This window comes from Tasmannia lanceolata, unplaced genomic scaffold (assembly GCF_043159265.1).
Source record: "Tasmannia lanceolata isolate RefF3 unplaced genomic scaffold, GAP_Taslan_0.1 ptg000007l, whole genome shotgun sequence".
NCBI lineage: Eukaryota > Viridiplantae > Streptophyta > Magnoliopsida > Canellales > Winteraceae > Tasmannia > Tasmannia lanceolata.
The window spans coordinates 24,162,008-24,177,955 of record NW_027518684.1 but is presented as its reverse complement, the minus strand read 5'-3'; the positions used below and the strand labels follow the sequence as shown (position 1 = coordinate 24,177,955).

Sequence of the window (15,948 nt, the reverse complement as noted above, 5' to 3'; positions counted from 1 at the left end):
GATTCATCTGAGGTGGCTACTTTCTCATGCAACAGCCCGCCTGCGAAATGCTTTCTGTGATGGTCCCTAGCAAATCCCTTTATACATTTCCCATACTAGGTATAGGATTATGATACGATGGGTATATAAGCAAAGAAAAATATGGGCGGGTAGAAGTGCAAGTGGAGCCAACTTGTTAACCATTCCAGACCATTTGTATGTTCGGCCTTGCTATGGATGGTCCACGTTTTAGAATCCACTCCTATTTGTGGCTGTGACTATTGACCATTGCTTTTTTGTTTTCATACCGTTCATTTGATGGCTACAAATGGGGGGTTAGGATCGTCCCATGGGAGTAGATTTTGATGTGTAGCTCATCCATAACAAGGCCTAACAAACAAATGGCTTGGATCATTTAAAAAGTGGGTCCTACTTCTACATTTATTTATCATGTAAGAACCCCTATATAATGTGAAAAACATATAAATGTAAACCTTCTTTCATCTATTTAATCTCTTATAAATATAAAGAGCATGCATTTGCTGCGCTAGAGCACAGAAACAGCGTGGGGCCACATTTTGGGTGGGATCCAAAGCACTCATTTGATGGGCCCTTTCATGGGTAGGATGCCCACCAAAAATCAGCTCCATTGGATCACCTTAGGGTGTCCATTTGTGGGGCAAAAATGGATAGATTTGTGGACAAACAGTATCTGTCCGACACCCATTGGTGATCCAATGGATCTGATTTTTGTAGGCCCCCCATCCATGATGGGGCCTTCCAAATGAATGCTTAGGATCCCCCCCCCCCCCCCCCCCCCCCCCCCCAATGGCCCCACCCTCCTGTTTCTGTGCTCGAGCGCAGCAACCCTTTTCTCAAATATAAATTTTTACTTCTACTAAATTTAAAATGGCTATTAGAAATGAGGAATGCTAAACTGAAGGATGCCCTTGCAAAAACAAGACAAGGGCAGTCACATTGGATACGCCACCAAATTACACTAACTATTCTTTTTACTTTTACATTTTTTAGTGCTATTATAAATGCACTTTGATGATGTGGATCCAATGGGGGCGACCCTAGGGCTGATTTTTTCAATGGCGCCCTTCACTGTAGCATTCATTAAATATTCCGTATTTTTTAGATATTTTATTGATCACGGCTTTAGACGTAAAATTCCTTTTGTCCATATGCCACGTGGTGTCTACAAGTGGTTCCACTTGGCATGATATGGACATTGTAAGACAACGAGAAATCAACATTTGATTCGAATCCAAAGGCCATTCAGCATTCTCATCAAGTGGGAAAAAGAATAATAAGACCTACGATTTTCATTGAGTTTGAATGTGAGGGTTACTTTTGTCATTTTGCGTAGACTATCATCATAGAAAACTTTCAATGACTTTTGCTACTATCACTCGCGTGTGATCCATTGTCCGTATACATATGGGTCCATTATTTAACTGCATCATGTGTATATGCGGTAGAAGCACCGCGAATGTTAGTAGCAATTTTGTAATGAAAGATCCGGGTCAGCAATGATTGATGGGGATAAATGTCTAAATGACACTAAGAATCCAAAGCCTACGAAATGGCCCCCAAAACCAAATAAATTACAACTAAGCCAAGACACATGCAAATGGAGGGTTTCGTATCGTTTATACACGATCAAAGTGGTGTATGCACAATACACAACCCTCGGATCATGATCTAATGGTTTTCAAGTCTTAGAAAAGGGTCATATTTTATTTAAGTTTGTAAAATAAGTTGACCATTTTTCAACAAGTTATTTAAAGGCCCGTTTGGATGCCGAGAAGATTTTGATTTGGATTTCTCACATTTGCAGCCCTTTTTTGAATTGTAATTTCGATCGGATCAGATTCTTGGATTTCTAATTCAGCAGCTGACAATGAAAAAAATATGGCATCGGCACGCAAGTTTTTGGTATTGGTAAGGTTCACCACGTTAATGGTTTAGGTCGATCATGGCATCGGCACGCAAGTGCAAATATTTTTAATGAAATACAGTAGGGCCCACATGGTTCTATGCTCCAATCATTTGTTGGGCCCGAGTTAGATCGGTCGTTTCCTTAAAAACATCTCCATAGGATGATCCTAACAAATGAATTATATTCTCTCTTTATCAAATAAACCGGTAGGGGTCCCGTCAAACCCGAACTTACCCATAAAAAAACCAAATGAATTATTTGGATCATAGAACCATGTGGGCCTTACTCAATTTTTTTCTTTTTTCAAATACACTCGCACCTAGTGCCGACACCAAATAAAAACTTAGTATTTGCTAGGTAATTTTGCCTAAAGTTATTTTGCGGCTGACTTTTGCATAAGAGAACGGCGACATCAAATGAATTAAATTAATAAGACAAACCTGATAAAAAGTGAGCCTGTGTTGCTCTTCTCTCATGCAAAATTCAGCTGAGAAATAGCTTTCCGCGGAATTGCCTAGGAAATCCCTAAAAACTTTACATAAACAATAGAAACCAGGAATCGTGGTAACTCCTTTTTGCAGTAGGCTTTAGGAAAAAGATTGCCTACATTTTGAAAAGTAGGGAATGGGTAAAGAATCAAATCAAAGTTTTAAAAAAATTAAAGGTTAGTTTCATTACTATACATAAAATAATTAAATTTATACGTACAACTATTTACTTAGTAAAAGATGAGATCCATTTTTAATGAAAATTACCAAATCCATCATATGCTCATTTGCTTAGGCCATGTTTGGCAAATGGCAATCATGAAAAATTATTCCATGGAATACTCGTGGGCCGAAAAACTAGTGATAAACTATCTTTTTATAATTGATTTTTAGGAGCTTTTCATTCTACCCTTACTCTCAATGTCTCACCCTCTCAAGTCTCCCTCTCCCAACCATCTATAACTAGGGGTGTAAACGAGCCGAGCTTGGCCAGGCTCGGCTCGGCTCGTTAAGCTCAAAAGCTCGGCTCGGTCAGGCTCGGCCAGGCTCGCGAGCCTTACCGAGCTTTGGTTATATTAAGTTCACACCCCTCATCTTCCCTGGACAGCCCTATATAGTGTAATTTGACTACTTTTTTTACACTATGGGGGATGGTCCAAGTAACAAATGGGGTTCCTAAAATGAAGTGACATATTTTGCCTCCCCCTTTCACTCCCTGGACAACCCTTTTAGTGTATATATTAATATATAATATATATATTTAAATATATTAAATTCTTAACGAGCCTTAACGAGCCGAGCCTGGCCTAAATCGGGCTCGGCTCGTTAAGCTTAACGAGCCTGGGGAGCCGGCTCGGCTCGGCTCGTTAAGGATTCGAGCTGAGCTCGAGCGAGCTTCCGAGCCCGAGCCAAAATTGACACCCTTATCTATAACAACTAGCCCCATAAATATTTCATGGAATATTTTTTCATGGTGGCCAAACATGGACTTATTTCATGTGATCACGACCCATGATTATTGATATGATGGATCCTCATATGGCGACTAAGTGGGTCTAGGTCCCATTCCAAATAGGGATCCTATTTGTAAGAGTGGGACATGCAAAGATTCGAGTGGTTTAGAAACAATTAAAGAGATCAACCTTTTTTTATCACCCTTTGATCAAAGGGCTAGGGTCTTCCGATGAAGGTGGGACCGTGGGAAATGGGCCGAAAATTAGATGGATGACAAGATTTACAAACACAATCACCATAATATGTGGCCACAATGTGTACCTGGTTTGGATGCCCATTCTAATTGTATTTTGAGTATATGTGTAGGCTAAAACAAAATAATACATGTTTTTATAGCTAAATTTTTTCTCAAATATAAAAATGTAAGGTATTTAATCACTGTAAAGATATTTATATCTGTAAGGTATTTAAATAAAATTCGTGCAATCCAAACAGGGCACATTGGACTATAGGAATTATCTTGAACGTTTGGAAAAGAAAACTATATATTCAAAAGTTTCTTAAGTTTCCATTACACATGGAAAAAGTAGTGACTGATGAGCACTACCATATTTTGATAATTGCACCTCTTAGTTTTTGTGTTACACTTTTCTAATTGAATATTGATACCATCTTGAGTAATGTAAGAATCATAAAAAATTCTCATGTTGAATGTTTATAGCACCTTGAGTATTGTAACAGCCGCGAAAAGCTTTCTGATTAAGGCCTTGTTAGTTTTAGATTGTGACAACTGATTGTGGGCCTCGAACCTATTTTTGGATTGGGGCTGACTTTGGGGCTCACAATAGGTTGTCACAATCTAAAACGAACAGGTCCTAGATGTTAATAGCATCTAGAATATTGAAACAGCTGTGGAAAGATTTTAAAAAAGTGTAAAACAAAGTGAGCAGTGCCATTAACAAAATATGGTAGTGCAAATATCAGTCACCAAAATGTAACTTGAACCACCGAAATTCAAGTTTTATCGGACCTTCTATTCGTAATTATATACCTCTATATGAGCCATAACCATGTCATTTTCCTCTAAGCTGTGAAAACAAAAACAAAAATTCCTCAGAATTTTTTTTTTATACAAGAAATGTTTCTCTTGCAAGCCAAACGGGCCGTAAATATGCATTCTAAGTGGTAATTTCAGTCAAACATGTAGATTAATTGGAATTCACTCCTGTTCACGGGGAGATAAATTTCACTGCAAAACTGCTTATCAAATAATCTCATTTAAATTGCAGAGCCAAACTTGTGAGCTTCTTTGGAAGAAAGAAAACAAATATTGAAAGATACAAGGAGAGAATTGTTTTGACAATAACGCCACACACAACAACAAATTTGCAAAACCATGGTAGTGCAAATATCAGTCACCAAAAAGAAAACAAACTACTTTGATATCATAGTTTATTTGCATGGTTAAATACTTCAATTAATAGACCTATAGTGTTTTGATAAGATCTATCTACATTTTGATTGAATACCATGATCCTAAAGTTGACAGCGGAGGGCCCCAATGAAGAGTTTTTTGGCTATTGAAAGCAATAGAGAAGTCGGTCTAAGAGTCAAGACTATTACAAAGAGGTTCTTTCCAACAGAAGTATTGAAGAATTTTCGTCTCTTGAATGCATTAGAAAAGTCCTGTCCTACCAAGAGTATTGCTGTAAGGCCCATCCATTTTGAAGAGTATTACAATGAGGTCCCACCCAGCTGAACCATTGAAAGAGTTTTTCCCCTCTTGAATTCATTAGCATTTAGGAGGTCCCACCCTACTTAAGATTATTACAATAAAGTCCCGCACTATTGAAGAGTATTACAATGCGGTCCAGCCATACTGAAGCATCGAAGAATTTTTACCTATTGAATGTATTATATTGGTCCCGCCATACTAAAGAATATTACAATGAGGTCCCACCTTAATGAATGGTATATTACAATTAGATCCCGCCCTATTGAAGCACTGAATATTTTTTTGCCTCTTGATTGCATTATATAAGTCCTCCCATACTTGAGATTATTACAATGATGTACCGCTATACTAAAGATTATTACAATGAGGTACCGGCCTACTTAAGTTTCACACCAAAACAATCCCTCATTTTTACAATGAGGTCCAACTGTAGCTGACCCCACTTGATCGTGCGGTCCTGGTCCCTAGATACCTCATTTAGAATTTCGTCAATAAAATATGTGAACTGAAATCAGCACAACCATGTTTTAAAACTTTCACCAACCCATCTTGTCTTTTATTATTTAAAGAGTTGTTGTCAAAGGTTATTGCAGTCATGGTTTAAAATTTCGGTTGCGGTACCGGTTTCAGTACTTGGAATTTCCGAAATTTCGACTGAAATTCTAAAATTCCGGTCGGAATTCCGAAATTTTGGAATTAACTAAAAACGTGTATTTAATAAATTTAGCCGAAATTCTGAAATTTCGGCCCCAAAATTTTGTAACACCTTTTTTTTTTTTTTTTTTTTAAATTTTTTTCAATTTACATTTTCTCGAAATTTCAGACCAAAATTTCTGAAATTTCGGTCTCCACCGAAATCCAAAATTTCAGATTTCGGTCGAAATTTGAAACCATGACTAGAGTTCCCAAAAAGCTCTAATTTAAAAAGAAATGACAAGCTAGGTTTGTCCAATTATTAAAACTTGTTCTGCTGATATCATTCCACTAATATATAGTCCATTGATTTTTAATGTGCTAAATAAAATATCCTTCCGAAAGACCATAACCATGAGGATTCTCCCATGATAATCTAAAAGATCAACGGTCTCGATTAAACATAAATTCTCCAGTGGGACCCAAAAAATGTACGTTAGGAATGATCTGGACAGTTACTGTCCGCCTGGTAGGATTCTTTGAAAAATGTTTCGTGCAGACAATCGATAGGGCCCACCAAAGGAATATTGGCCTTCGCCGTTGGAAGCTCTACCTAAACGGCAGCAATTTTGAGGTAATTTCGTAATTATAACCCAAATTAAGGGTTATTCTATAATTTAGGGTTTCTTATTGTAAATTTTCGAATATTTTGCCCTTAATCTTGCTTTCATTTGTAAGAGCCTCTCCTCCTTACACGCAGTCGAAGAAGAGAAGAGCCTATTGGCTTTCTCTTATTACAAAGAGGCAAATAAAAATCCCCCCAACGAAAAGAAAAAAGGGCAATAAAAAATCGAAATTCGAGAACTCGATTTTTACTTCCAAAGAATTGATTTTTTTTCAGGTACTCGTTTCAATTCTCCTTCTTAATCTCTCTATCTTACCTTTTTTTTTTTTTTTTTTTTCAAGTTTATAACTGATAGAATCTTGAATTTTTGTCTAATCTTTTGTTTTTTTTCCTCTTCGAATTTATCTTTTATCTTTTCTGATTAGGTTTTTGTAAAGATCTAATCATTTACTTAATATACAGTATTTTTTTTTTTTTTTTTTTGATTTGTTCTGTTTAATAGTTATCCTTTTTTTTTCAATTTGAATTATGGTGATTTAATTAGGTTTTTGATATGCTTGTTGTTTTGTTGCTTATTTTGATGTTAGTTGTGATTCGAATATTTTCGATTTTGTTCTCTTAATTGAATTACTTGTTTCAGTTGCTTAATCACTCTATTTTCAGCGTATTTTGTGAGAAATCCTAAATTCATGTTCTCTTTACAAATTTTTAATATAATTATGCTTGTAGATATTATATTTGTTTTTGGAAGTGAATATTTTTTTTCGCCTTTTTTATTATTTTAGCATTCTTTGTTTTGATATGTGTTTAGAACTTTGAACTTTATTGATGTTAATCTAGTTTTAAGTCCTACAGTTCCTTATGACTCAGTTCAGTACCCTCATATATTGATTAATTATTGGACATGAATCCTATGTGAGATCTTACTGTTAGATTGGGTTACGATCTTACTGTTGGATCATCTAGGAGGTAGATTGGGCAAGTTGGTTAGATTGGGTAACCTAGATAGATTAGGCAACTAGACTGAATTAAAATAATATCTTTTCATAATGTTAAAGTACAAAAGATTAATGACGCCTTTCTCCAACAGCTTAAGCTTTTGGAGTAACTGGTAGTTTCACACATAGTTATCTAGATTTGATTCTATGTTTTATTTGTTAAGTGCTCCATATAAGCACCGTTTCATTATGTGTAAATCATCTAAGATTAATAGAAATTTCTATTATTTTCCATTATTTTCCGGGTTGAAATCGTGCACGAACCATATGCCGCTAAAAAATGGAATCATTTTTCGGTTTAATGATTTTTAGGTTTAAATTTACTATTATCTCATTGATTGAAAGGGGATGCAATAGGTAGCATACTACGAATATGATTCATTTGGACATACCTGAAAGGATTTTCGCATCCTACGTGTTTTTATATTGTTAGTGTTAAGGTTAAGAATGAACTTAACTCAACTCAACTCAACTAAGCCTTTGTCCCAAACTAGTTGGGGTCGGCTAATGAATCCTTTAGAAAATTTTCATGAAGAAGGTGAAAGGATCTACCCGGCTCAAATTGACTAAATATATTCCTGACACTAGCTGGGTTTGTCTACATGCGTTCCTAGCCACTACCTCTTTTTACTCCATTAACTTGGCATGAGTCACTTCTTCTCACTGGAGCATCCAAAGGCCTACGTTGGAATGTTGGATATGCCCAAACCATCTCTCTCATCTTCTCCTCAATTGGTGCCACCCCCACCTTTTTACGGATGTCTTCATTTTTAATTCGATCTAACTTTGTGTGGCCTCAGATCCATCTAAGCATTCGCATCTCCGCTACACTCATCTTATGCACATACTGCTTCTTGATGGCCCAACATTTTGAGCCGTACAACATGGCTGGCCTCACAGCTGCCTTATAATACTTTCCCTTCAACTTGGTAGGTATTTTCAGTCGTACAGAACTCCTGAAGCATGCTTCCACTTCAACCAACTTGCTCTTATTCTCTGGTTAAAATCCTCTTCAATCTCTCCTTCCTTATGTAGGATTGAACTAAAATAGCAAAAGATATCCCTCTTAGGTTGCACTCCTCACCCCGCCTCATTTCATTACTAAAGTTGCACTCCATATACTCTGTCTTAGTCCTGCTAAGTCCAAAACCTTTGGATTCCAAAGTAGTTCTCCATAACTATAACTTAGCATTAACCCCTGCTTTGGTTTCGCCAATTAATACTATGTCATCTGCAAATAACATACACCACGGCACCTCGTCCTGGATACGCTCCGTAAGTTCATCCATATCTGGAGTAAAAAGATAAGGGCTTAGAGCTGATCTTTGGTGCAATCCTATTGTAATTGGAAACTCACTAGATGTGCCATCCGTATTTCTGACACTAGTTACTGCTCCATCGTACATATCCTTAATCATATCAACATATTTAGTAGGCACTTTTTTCCTTCCAAGGACCCACCACATAACACTCCTGGGAACCCTATCATACGCTTTCTCCAAATCAATGGGAACCATATGAAGGTCTTTTTTATTTTATTTAAATCTCTCAATTAACCGCGTAATCAAGAAGATAGCTTCTATAGTCGATCGTCTAGGCATAAGCCAAACTGATTCTATGACACTTTAGTCGCTTTTCTTAGTCTATGCTCAATTATCCTCTCCCAAAGCTTCATGGTGTTACTTGTTAGCTTAATTCCTCGGTAATTGGTGCAACTTTGAATATCCCCTTTATTCTTATAAATAGGTACTAATGTATTCTTCCTCCACTCATCAGGCATCTTCTTAGTTTTCGAAATATTGTTAAATAATCTAGTTAACCAAACCAAACCTCCATCACCCAAGCATCTCTAAGTCTCAATGCGTCAGGCCCCATAGCCTTACCTAATTTCATCTTTTTCATAGATACTCCCCTCTAATGTTTGGATTCTACGAACAAACCTCCGGTTTGTATCATCAAAAGCATTATCAAGTTCTCCCAAATTTTCTGCGGGTTCTCCATTAAACAACTTATCAAAGTAACTTCTCCACCTCACCTCGTTTTCTTTTACTAACAAACTTGGATTCTCGCTTTGATGCATTTTATATGGTTCAAGTTCCTGTTCATCCTTTCTCTCATCTTAGCAAGCTTGTAAACATCTTTTTCACCCTCTTTCATCCCTAACATGTGGTACAAATCCTCATAGGCCTTGCCTCTAGCTTCCCTTATTGCCTTCTTAGCTTCTTTTTTAGCCAATTTATACTTCTCAATGTTCTCCTCATTTTTACACTTATACAAACATTTATAGCACTTCCTTTTAGACCTAATCGCCTTTTGGACCTCTTCATTCCACCACCGCGTATCTTTAAACGGCGGCCTGAACTCTTTTGGATTTCCCAATAGAGGGTGAAAAATCAAGTGTATGCTGAATCTGATTGGGATTTCACATATATGACAGGGATCTAGTGGGCTAATCTTCTTGGTGTGATTACTGTGCATTTTTGATTCCTTAGCTACATTCTTTGCTTGTCGGGGATCTTGCTAATAATTCACAATTAGTCAAATTGTGATGTGGTTGCAAGTTGGGGAGTCAAGGAAGCAGTCTTTAAGTAGCTCTGAGCATGTAGAATTCAATGAAAGGCTCATCGGTTCCATTGCTTACAACCTCACATGGCAGAAAATTCCAGAATTCGTTCTTGTATAACATATCTATAATGGGTTGGTATTTCTGCCCCTGTTTATATGCCTCACACCCCATGTAACCTACTTTTAAGATTATTTACCACCACTTTTGGCCTCAAAATCGGTCATTTTTGTATTCGTTAAAAATATTACTCTGCAAGCAAGTGAGCGAACTACCAACTAAGAGAGATCCAATCCAAGGAGGAGTGACAAGCTCGTGGCCAGTCTCCGAAGCATCAAAGGGTCTGTCCTATCATACTTGTTCTGTTTGAAGCTTTGCAAGTGCAACCATCGATTGGGCACTAGCCCAAAATCATCTTTTTCTTTGTTGCTCTGCGACTTCTCCAAGATGGCCTATAGCTTGTTATCTGTTAGTATCTCATTAATGCAAGCCTGATCCCTTTTGGATTTCCCCTTCCGCCATTATATTAGAAGCAACTGGAATTTTATCTTCAGAGCCCAAAGAGGTTGTTGTCTGTTTCGTTGCATGAAGCTAAGGAGCTGAAATAATGTGGTTTTCAAACAGAAAATTTAAAGGTTATCAATCGATGACTTCTTTAATTCACCTTTTACTTTTGATAATTAGACTGGAATAGATGGGTGAAGAACGCCACGAGAAGATTCTGTGGTTTTGTCTCCTTATTCTTTTTACGATTTGAATTTTCTCTTTGTGAAGCGATTTTAAGGAGCCATCACTTTTAGGTTTGGTCGTACAAATTGCATGAGCTTCTTATTTCTTATCTTGAGGCTACCATTTGTTTATGGACTTTCTCCATCTTCAACTTCAATTATTGGGTGTGTGTGTGTGTGGGATATTCAATTTTGTGGGAATTGAATTCAGTTGATGAGTGATTGCTAGTTTGAAGAAGGGGGAGTAGTTATCAAGATATGAAAAAGAAGTAGAGGAAAATGGATTCAAAGGATGAGACAAAGCCATACAACCGAGTTTTTAGGAAAAGGATAAATAACTAGCTCTCAACTGGTAGTAGATCAAAGTGGATGGGAACTATAAAAATGAGGGTGGGAATATAAAACTCATATATTTCCTAGTCTTGATCCTCGGGTGGTAAGTTTGTGGCCCGTGGCAGCACTTGCACCTATTTGGATTGATATTTATAGTTTAGGTTTTTGGAAGAATGAAGAAACCCTTTTTTCATGCAGAGAGGGTTTCCTTTCTTTCGTTCTCTTCCCTGCTCTCTCCATGCGTGTGCATGCGCGCGCGCGCGCACACTCACTCTCTCTCTCTCTCTCTCTCTCTCTCTCCTTCCTCTACAAACATTTCACGCTTTTTGTCAATTGGAAAAGAGATTATGCTACAAAAGAAGAAGTGATGATCTAAGTGAGGGAGGATTGAAATATAGAAAACGTCTATAGAAAAACTTGGTAGTGAAAAATCTGGATTAGAAAGAGAAATCTAGAAGATGAGAGATAATGAATGAAAATAAGAAAAGAAGAAAAGAAAGTACAGGGAAGAATGGATAAATAAAGACAGATATCTTGTAGTGATGAAGGATAGGAGAGGATCTTGTCAATCTTGATCATCCTGCTCTGATACCATGTAAATAATAGGTATAATCCAATTCGTATATGAGACAAAGAAGAGATAAGATAGAGAGATAGTTTAGGGGGCTTTAACTCGGGTCCTTCATTCAACTTAGTGAAAATTATGGCCTACACTTTACCTTACATACATGCTTGTCAAAGGACCAAAATTCCTCTACATGGATGACTCACTTCTAACATAAAGATGATGAATAAAAAGGGGGCTGATATACATGCGATGATGCTTTGATAATTGGACAAACACCTTCTTATTTAACCAGCTGTCAAAGGTTATTATAATTCCCAAAAGCTTCTCAGCACAGCCAATTATAGGAGTGTAAAACAAAGTTAGTCATCCCATTATCAAAACATGGTTGTGCGGATATCAGTAGCCAATAAAGAATCGAGTCAAAGCTCAAAACTTTATTTCATTGGGTAACATGTAATTAGGGTACATAGATCCCATCATAAGAACTAAATATAAGACTCCAAAACAAACCTAAAATATCCTATGTGATCTTCACTGCTGGCTAAAACTAATCCTAGCTATTAAGTGCCAAATGGAACATTCCCAAGCTTAACCAAATTTCTAAAACTGTAACAAGAAGGCCCTTCATAGTGCCCCACTGAAACCCACTAAAACTAACTGAAACATTTATTAAAACATCATGATAATTCAATTTACTGAACTTTGGGCTATTTTTTGAGGCTCTAAAAGTTGGAATTTTGATATCCATTGTAGTTCTTGAAAGGTCTACAAAAACATCTGCACATAGCCTAAAACTAAATTTAGGTGCGAATTTGTGCCTCATGCAATTTTCTGCGTCAATTTTCTGGACTCTTATTTTCTTATTTCATCACTTTGCTATAGTGTTAAATATCTTCTTGTTTATGTCACAATCAAGATAATTTGGTCCAGTTCCTTAACTTGTCGGAGTTGAGAGGTTTTTTGTTGCATAAAGATCTTGATATCATTTTGGTAGAGTTATGATATTTATCATGATGTCACTCTAGATGTCATATAGAAGATAGGTCCAAGTTATGGAGATAAGAAGCTTGAAAGGCTGCTTGCAGTTCTGTCATTACTGTACACAACAATAAATATATACCGTGTAGCCTGTCTTCCCGAGATACTCCTCTTTAAACGTGTAGGATTTGACATTGGGTTCACTTTGTAAAAAGGAAGTTTCGTATTCTACTTGTTCTGGACTGTTAAGTAACAAATTTAACTAGTGTAATGAGTCTTCTGATTGTTGTGACCGAAATGCATAAACCAAAATCGTAAGTGTAATAGTCGTATACTATATTAGTATGTCTGACACAATTATATTTATACGAAGTCAATGCAAAATGTGGTCCATGCATTATATATTAATATTTACATAAATTACATGTGAAATTTGGCATGTACGAACTTGTTTGACATGTGCGACAGTGCATGTCATTAGGTGTTTGATATTTTAAACCATTGTAGATGGTTGTCTTGCTTATATGATGATTTCTAAGTGCACATTTGTGCTTATTCTAGCCTTTCCTGAAGTTTCATCTTTAAATTCTATCAATTCATATGTTTTCATACGTTTCCTTGGTTTCCACCGAAATTTCTACCGACACAGAAACGTTTCTGTTTCTGCGGCGACCTAAACCGAAACCGAATGGTAACTGTTGTTTGTGTTATGACGGATATCTCATTGCTGGCTCCTTTTTTCCCCTTTTTATCATTTATGTTCTTTGGGTTCACAAAGTTTCTTGGTATTATTGTGTGATTTTGAATATTTTCAAAAAATTCTAAGTTGCATCAGAAAACCTATAGAATTTTTGTGACACACATTATTTGCTATTTTACTTCTGAATTGAACTCCCCTGATATTAGATTCTGTACAGCTAATAGGGATTCGTAGCAAGTTCTATTCTAAAGAAATTTGGCCATAGGAAAAATTTTCAAGGTTAAACCTAAAGGGAAGCTTCATTGAATTGTTTTTTTATTACCTAGTTTGTGCTGCAGTTTTGGTAATTCATGTGTTTTTTGGCCCCTTCTCGGTTGTTGGGCAAGTGCAGAACTGCTTGAGTTTTGCCCAGCTGTATCTGCTGTAGAGAATGCATCCTTCATGGAATCTGTAGGGAATCTAACCGGGTAGAACTCGCCCCTAAAAGCTAGCTGTTAGAAGGAGGGTGCCCATTCTCTTATAACCCATCCACATCCATGTCACATGTCCGATGTGGGACTATTGCTTTTGCGTGGAACCCCAACAATCTCCCCCTCCACGCGGAAGCAACGTGGATCATCTCACCCCTCCACGCGGCGGCAATGTGGGAACCACGAGATAACTACACCGAGGTTTCCGAGATCTTCCCCGAGGGACATTCCCGCCCTCGGAGGCAAACCGGGTTTACCATGCCCTAGCTCTGATACCATCTGTAGGGAATTAACCGGGTAGAACTCGCCCTTAAAAGCTAGCCATTAGAGTGAGGGGTGCCCATTCTCTTATAACCCAGCCCCATCCCCATCACTTTACCGATGTGGTACTATTTGCTTTTGCTTGGAACTCCAACAATCTCCCCCCTCCACGCGGAAGCAACGTGGATCATCTCGCCCCTCCACGTGGCGGCTACGTGGGAACCACGAGATCTTCTCCGAGGGAATTCCACCGTCCTCGGAGGCACACCGTGGTTACCGAGATCTTCCCGGGAGTTACCGCGCCCCAGCTCTGAAACCATTTGTAGGGAATCTAACCGGGTAGAACTCACCCCTAAAAGCTAGCTATTAGAGAGGGTGCCCATTCCCTTATAACCCATCCACATCAATTTCACATGTCCGATGTGGGGCTATTGCTTTTGTGTGGAACCCCAACAGAATCCCATCTATAACTTTTAGAAATGCGCTCTGTTCAGTTGACATTTTTGCCGTGGAAAATGGGCGGAAAACAGGTCATTTTCCATGGACAGGCCCTCTTTCCGCTGTTCTGTTGCATTCCATGCACTCATTTTCCGTCTTAAATCTTTTTTGCTTTTCCCACATTTCATTTTGATACCAGAGAAGAAAAAAATACCGCTTTTCTCTGGGAAAACAGAAGACGTACACGACTTCTTTGGCTCACAGAAGCTGCTAACCATTTCTCTCCAATTTCATGGAGATCAGGAGACACAGAATCGCTGCTCATTCCGGAAGAAGAGGGAAGAAGTCGCAGTCCTCTCTTCAAGAACAAATTTTAGACTTCTAGCGAGCGACACGTGCGTTAATAGGTTCAGGAATTGCCATTCCCAAGGTCACCAAGGTCTTCAAGAACAGCTTCTGTACTTTTACTGAGCGACAAACTGTCACATTCCTGTCCTCTCTTCAAGTCACACTTCTCTCTGTTGTTACGGTCGTCACGGAAATGGAAACATTTCGGTTTTGGTGGAAATCTTGTAAAGTCACGGAAACACATGGAAACATATACAAATGACGATCTACCTTTCAAAAAAAAAAAAAAAACTATGCAAATGATGAAAGTTTTTAATCTTTTAAAAAAACATGTGCAAATGATGAAACTTTGGGAAATGCTAGAATAAGCACAAATATGAACTTAGAAACGATCACATAGTCAACAAAACCATCTATAATGGCTTAATCACATCGAATACCTAGTGACATGCATTGTCGCACATGTCTAGAACAGTAAAGTCAATAAATAGGTACAATGTAAAGAAGTATAAGAAAGTAGAATGACCAGTCTCCCCTCTAAGGACCCCAACTCTATGTTAATACCATATAGTTACATGGCATTATTGGTCCCATGCTGATCTGACATCCCATGCATAAGATACGGTTCCTTTGCTGTCTAGTTCAATCATGTTGCTTACCAAATATTATTCTCTGCATTAATGAAATGAAATAAAAATAATAACCTCTCTCCAGTTTCGCCCCTTTTTTTTGGTTTTACCCTTATTTTTAGCCTTTTGACCATTTTATAGCCATTTGAATTGTATTTTCCATCTTTTTTCCTCCCCAAACATGAAAAACCTATATAAACCCATCTAAACCCTATTACTTTTCTTTCTTTTATTGATGTATCACAATAAATTTAATGATTAAGTAATAAAATGTGTTTTTAGTTAAATTTGGTTCACACAATAGTTTCTTAGATTTTTCTAGCTATTTTCTATTTTCTTAGATTTTAAAATTTTTTTTAACTATTAAAAATATTTAGCCTCTTTTCCAAAACGAAACACCGAAACGGCTAAAACACCGAAATTTTCCGTTCCATTGACCAAAACGAAACGGCGAACGTAACGGAATTGATAACTAAGGAGCCTACATATTTTTATAAGGATTTCACTAGAGAAGTTTTTCCAGCTCCATTTTTTTATGCTCATTTTAGTCAATCAAGAAATAATTTGCAGAA

The 15,948-nt window shown here is 37.4% G+C and overlaps 1 protein-coding gene across 1 annotated transcript in view; it reads left to right on the top strand.

The window, feature by feature from the left end:
* The first annotated feature begins 6,469 nt into the window (after window positions 1-6,469).
* The window catches only part of LOC143882321 (putative E3 ubiquitin-protein ligase RHB1A), a 40,715-nt gene continuing 31,236 nt past the window's right edge, over window positions 6,470-15,948 (top strand). Inside the window, exon 1 of the mRNA XM_077385859.1 lies at window positions 6,470-6,638. The gene's annotated coding sequence lies outside the window, so the exon portion shown is untranslated. The remainder of the gene's footprint in view (window positions 6,639-15,948) is intronic.